Consider the following 6,094-nt stretch of genomic DNA (forward strand, 5'->3'; position numbering starts at 1 on the left):
CCCTCCACAGAGATTTGAAAATAATCCTGTTCCTTGATTGGTCCTCTGGTCAGGTGTTTCTCAGGTTACTGAGCTTGTTAACCCTTTCCAGGGAAAAGAGACCTTAACCCTGATATGTTTATTTATGACACCAATAATAGTGGGGGATTTCAATTATCCCCATATTGACTGGGAACATTTCACTTCAGGACGAAATGCAGAGATCAAATTTCTCGATACTTTAAATGACTGCTTCATGGAGCAGCTGGTACGGGAACCCACAAGGGGAGAGGCAACTCTAGATTTAATCCTGAGTGGAGCGCAGGAGCTGGTCCAAGAGGTAACTATAGCAGGACCGCTTGGAAATACTGACCATAATACAATAGTATTCAACATCCCTGTGGTGGGAAGAACACCTCAACAGCCCAAAACTGTGGCATTTCATTTCAAAAGGGGGAACTATACAAAAATGAGGGGGTTAGTTAGACAAAAATTAAAAGGTACAGTGACTAAAGTGAAATCCCTGCAAGTTGCGTGGGCCCTTTTTAAAGACACCATAATAGAGGCCCAACTTCAATGTATACCCCAAATTAAGAAACAAAGTAAAAGAACTAAAAAAGAGCCACCGTGGCTTAACAACCATGTAAAAGAAGCAGTGAGAGATAAAAAGACTTCCTTTAAAAAGTGGAAGTCAAATCCTAGTGAGGCAAATAGAAAGGAGCACAAACACTGCCAACTTAAGTGCAAGAGTGTAATAAGAAAAGCCAAAGAGGAGTTTGAAGAACGGCTAGCCAAAAACTCCAAAGGTAATAACAAAATGTTTTTAAAGTAAATCAGAAGCAGGAAGCCTGCTAAACAACCAGTGGGGCCCCTTGACGATCAAAATACAAAAGGAGCGCTTAAAGACGATAAAGTCATTGCGGAAAAACTAAATGGATTCTTTGCTTCAGTCTTCACGGCTGAGGATGTTAGGGAGATTCCCAAACCTGAGCTGGCTTTTGTAGGTGACAAATCTGAGGAACTGTCACAGATTGAAGTGTCACTAGAGGAGGTTTTGGAATTAATTGATAAACTCAACATTAACAAGTCACCGGGACCAGATGGCATTCACCCAAGAGTTCTGAAAGAACTCAAATGTGAAGTTGCGGAACTATTAACTAAGGTTTGTAACCTGTCCTTTAAATCGGCTTCGGTACCCAATGATTGGAAGTTAGCTAATGTAACACCAATATCAAAAAAAAGAGATCTAGAGGTGATCCCGGCAATTACAGACCGGTAAGTCTAACGTCGGTACCGGGCAAATTAGTTGAAACGATAGTTAAAAATAAAATTGTCAGACACATAGAAAAACATAAATTATTGAGCAGTAGTCAACATGGTTTCTGTAAAGGGAAATCATGTCTTTCTAATCTATTAGAGTTCTTTGAAGGGGTCAACAAACATGTGGACAAGGGGGATCCGGTGGACATAGTGTACTTGGATTTCCAGAAAGCCTTTGACAAGGTCCCTCACCAAAGGCTCTTACGTAAATTAAGTTGTCATGGGATAAAGGGGAAGGTCCTTTCATGGATTGAGAACTGGATAAAAAACAGGGAACAAAGGGTAGGAATTAATGGTATATTCTCAGAATGGAGAGGGGTAACTAGTGGTGTTCCCCAAGGGTCAGTCCTAGGACCAATCCTATTCAATTTATTCATAAATGATCTGGAGAAAGGGGTAAACAGTGAGGTGGCAAAGTTTGCAGATGATACTAAACTGCTCAAGATAGTTAAGACCAAAGCAGATTGTGAAGAACTTCAAAAAGCTCTCACAAAACTAAGTGATTGGGCAACAAAATGGCAAATGAAATTTAATGTGGATAAATGTAAAGTAATGCACATTGGAAAAAATAACCCCAACTATACATACAATATGATGGGGGCTAATTTAGCTACAACGAGTCAGGAAAAAGATCTTGAAGTCATTGTGGATAGTTCTCTGAAGATGTCCACGCAGTGTGCAGCGGCGGTCAAAAAAGCAAACAGGATGTTAGGAATCATTAAAAAGGGGATAGAGAACAAGACGGAGAATATAGTATTGCCCTTATATAAATCCGTGGTACGCCCACATCTCGAATACTGTGTACAGATGTGGTCTCCTCACCTCAAAAAAGATATTCTAGCACTAGAAAAGGTTCAGAAAAGGGCAACTAAAATGATTAGGGGTTTGGAGAGGGTCCCATACGAGTAAAGACTTTTCAGCTTGGAAAAGAGGAGACTAAGGGGGGATATGATAGAGGTATATAAAATCATGAGTGATGTTGAGAAAGTGGATAAGGAGAAGTTATTTACTTATTCCCATAATACGAGAACTAGGGGTCACCAAATGAAATTAATAGGCAGCAGGTTTAAAACAAATAAAAGGAAGTTCTTCTTCACACAGCGCACAGTCAACTTGTGGAACTCCTTACCTGAGGAGGTTATGAAGGCTAGGACTATAACAATGTTTAAAAAGGAACTGGATAAATTCATGGAGGCTAAGTCCATAAATGGCTATTAGGCAGGATGGGTAAGAATGGTGTCCCTAGCCTCTGTTCGTCAGAGGATGGAGATGGATGGCAGGAGGAAGATCACTTGATCATTGCCTGTTAGGTTCACTCCCTCTGGGGCACCTGGCATTGGCCACTGTCGGTAGACAGATACTTGGGTAGATGGACCTTTGGTCTGACCCGGTACGGCCGTTCTTATGTTCTTATGTTCTAAAAAATTGAAAAACAATTGACCACTGTTTTTCCAAATAAATAAATAAATTCATGTGAAAAAACTGGAACTGGTTCTAATTCTTATCCTGAGCAATAAGGAAAGCCCCCAAACTCTGGACGTTAATCCCGGCACTGAGAAAGGGCAGTGGGAATGTTGCCCAGCGCAGAGATGTCTGGAGACATGTCTACACTGCAGATTTTCCTTGGCATAGTGGTGTGGGTCTGGTGTGTGAAGATATTTGGTCCCTGGCTAACACGCCTGTGCTGGCAAAAGCCCCTAGTGCAGACACAGTTATAGCAGCAAAACTGCATTTTTCCCTGTATATTTAGCTCAGAATGCGCTAGTATAACCTACACCCACAAAAGCGCACTGGTATGCTGAGATAGCTGTACTGACAAGGTGCTCCTGGTGTGGCCATGGTGTGGTTAAGCTATGGACAATGGGAGGGAAGTAGCTATATTTTGATGCTACTGCAGAAAGCGTAGGATCAAGTAACTCCCAGCTTTCTCCTTACAGGCTGCTAAGAACGTAGCTGGGAGCGTTCCTGGGGTGAGTATTCCAAATTCGATTTGCTGTCAAGCTGCTTTCTAGTCTCGCAGTGGCTCTCAGCAAGCCTGAACCCTGAGCCAGTGCTCAGTTGGAATAGCCTGGACAGATGTGCAAGGATTGGGGCAAAAGACAAAGCAATGGGTTTCTAAATCCCAAAGGGTGTGTCAGAATCAATCCAGATGTTCTTTGCTTTTTCAATTCTTCTGTTCTACTAGTAGCCATTTTCTGGGGATTCTGTGGGATCTATTCTTTATGCCCGTGTTAAGAATCACTCCCTAGTGGGGTCATACACACTGGGAGCTGTGATTGGCTGCAAATGCTGTAATTCTGCACCTTTGGGGCGGGGATAGTAGTATCACCATGGAGAGTCATCTACATGGTCTCAGTTACAAGAGGGAGCAGCTCCCCAGCAGATGTAAATTGTCCTCGCACCACTCAAATCAATACAGTAATGCCGGGTAACACCAGCATAGCATTTGGCCCATTTCAAAGGGGTTTCCTCACATGGCAGATAATGAAGCGTTCAAGTGGGGATGTAGGAGATAGTTCAGAGGGAGGGAGGGTGGAAATCACCTGCATGGCAGGGAAATGTCCCACCGCAGGAGCTTCCTGTCTCAGCCACTGCCACTATGATGACACCAGCATCACTTCAATGATATTGGAGAAAGAGCAGCATTGAAGAACTCCTACCTTTTTTCTATCTAGCGGTTCGGGGGCACACTCAGCCCTGTTGCTGGTGCTCTGTCCATAAATACACCAAACCCAGTTGGCTTTGACTCCCCTAAACAATTCTGGTAGGTAAAACAGTGACTGGTCAGCCAAATGAAGGAAGGCAGAGAGAAGAAGAAAGACACACACATAGAGGGGAAATGACGGTGCTCTGTCCAAAAATACACCAAACACAGTTGGCTTTGACAAGGTGCTGTTTGTGTGGCCATGGTGTGGTCCAGTTATGGGAAATGGAAGTGAAGTCGTTAAAATGTAATGGTACCGGAGAAAGAGCAGGATCAAATAACTCCCACCCATTTCCTTTCAGGCTTCTGGGAGTGTATCTGGAAGCGTCTCTGGGGTGAGTATTCACAGTTGTTTTGCTGTCCAGCTGTCTTATATTATTGAATACCTCTTCTCAAGCCCCAAGGCTGAGCCCAGTGGTCACCTGGAAAAGCCCAGACAGATGTGAAAGGATTACGGCAAAAAACAGAGCAATGGGCTTCTAAATCCCAGAGGGGGGTGTCAGAGTTAATCCAGGTGTTCTTTGCAGTGTCAGTTCTGCCATTATCCCAATAGACGGTTTGTTGGGCCTCTCTAGGCTCTGTTCTCTGCAATGGAGATAAGAACCACTTCTCAGTGGAGTCAGACACACTGGGAGCTGTGATTCCCTGGGAATCGTCTCATTCTGCACCTTTGGAGTGGGGATGATAGTATCACCACAGACAATCGTATCCATGGTCTCAACCACACCAGGGAGCAGCTCCCCAGCCGATGTAAATCAGCCTCGCGCCACTGAAGTCAATATATAACTTGAAAGTCAATAGAAAAATGCCAGTTTACACCAGAATAGAATTTAGTCGAAGTGAAGCCAGAAATCAACCAGGTGGCTGGGAAATTTCCCACCCCAGTAGCTGCTTGGCTCAGCCACTGCCCCGAAACCAGCATCATTTCAACGAGATCAGAGAAAGAGCAGCACTAAATCACTCCTGCCGTTGTCTGCCTAGCGGTTTGGGGGCACACTGAGCCCTGCTGGTGCTGCTCTGCCCATAGATACTCCACAGGCAGTTGACTCTGAGTGTCTATAAAGTGATTCTGGTACATTTAACAGTGACCGATCAGACGAAATGAAGGAGGCAAAGTGAAGAATGAAAGGCCCAGAGAGGGGAAGTGACTCACCTAAGCTGAAGTGAAGTCTGCACTAGGGGCTTTTGCCAGACTCACCCCTTCCCCCAAGCGTGCACCACCCTTGCTCCCACCCCTTTGCCCCCAGCACCTCCTGCCCACTGCTGCACACTGCTGGGGCAGAGGTAGGAGCTGATCAGTGAGGCTCTGACTCCTCTCTGACTCCCTTTCCCAGTCTATCAGTAACACAGTTTGCAAAGGGAACTGATGAAAAACGCACCCAGCTGGCTGGGGATGGAAAGGGGTGGAATTCCTTCAGGGTATGGGGGAGGGTACTTGTCTTATTCCCAGTGGATTACTGGGACTGTAATTGCTGTTTGCCATCTCTCCCTGGCCCTGCAGACCCTGGAATGATTGATTAATAAGACACACTGATGAAACCAGATTTGATGAACCGGCGACGATGCCATTACGCTTCCCGTGCTGTTGCCTCTCACCTCTCCTGACCAATCAAATGCCACGTGAGAATCATAAATCATACTGATTGGGACTCTAACTGATCACTGTGCTGTTCATTGATTGTGGTGTCTCTCCATGTAACAGGGGGCAAAGAGCTCTGTCCCTCTGTTACCCTGGGGAATGCCAAGAGCTTTGCAAAAATAAAAATAAATGCAACTGCACAAAAAGCTTTGGGATTGTTTCTTTTTAAAATGTTTCTCTGTAAATTAATTTTACTTGCAGACTGGCACGGGATTTGCTTCATTCCAAGGGCATGTCTACACTTCAGGCGTATGTTAGTAATTACTGTGGTGGCTGATGTCCACACTACCCTCCTCCTGTCGGTGGTGCGTGTCCTCACCAGCAGCGCTTCCACTCACTAGAGAGGGGCAGGGTGGGAGGCTGAGAGCCAAAGCTCTCGGTTCCGTGCAGCTCCCCTCCAGGAGCCCAGCTGCCTCCCCCACCCGTCACCCCCAGTGAGAGCAGGGGCCAGC

At 45.2% G+C, this 6,094-nt stretch overlaps 1 long non-coding RNA gene across 1 annotated transcript; it reads left to right on the forward strand.

Moving 5' to 3' along the window:
* The first annotated feature begins 3,134 nt into the window (after positions 1-3,134).
* LOC123351526 lies at positions 3,135-5,599 on the forward strand. The gene is made up of 3 exons (XR_006574033.1): positions 3,135-3,269; positions 4,306-4,338; positions 5,505-5,599. It is a non-coding gene; the product is annotated as an uncharacterized LOC123351526 (long non-coding RNA).
* Positions 5,600-6,094: the final 495 nt, after the last annotated feature.

The sequence above is a fragment of the Mauremys mutica genome, chromosome 17 (genome assembly GCF_020497125.1).
Source record: "Mauremys mutica isolate MM-2020 ecotype Southern chromosome 17, ASM2049712v1, whole genome shotgun sequence".
In the NCBI taxonomy this organism is placed as follows: Eukaryota; Metazoa; Chordata; order Testudines; family Geoemydidae; genus Mauremys; species Mauremys mutica.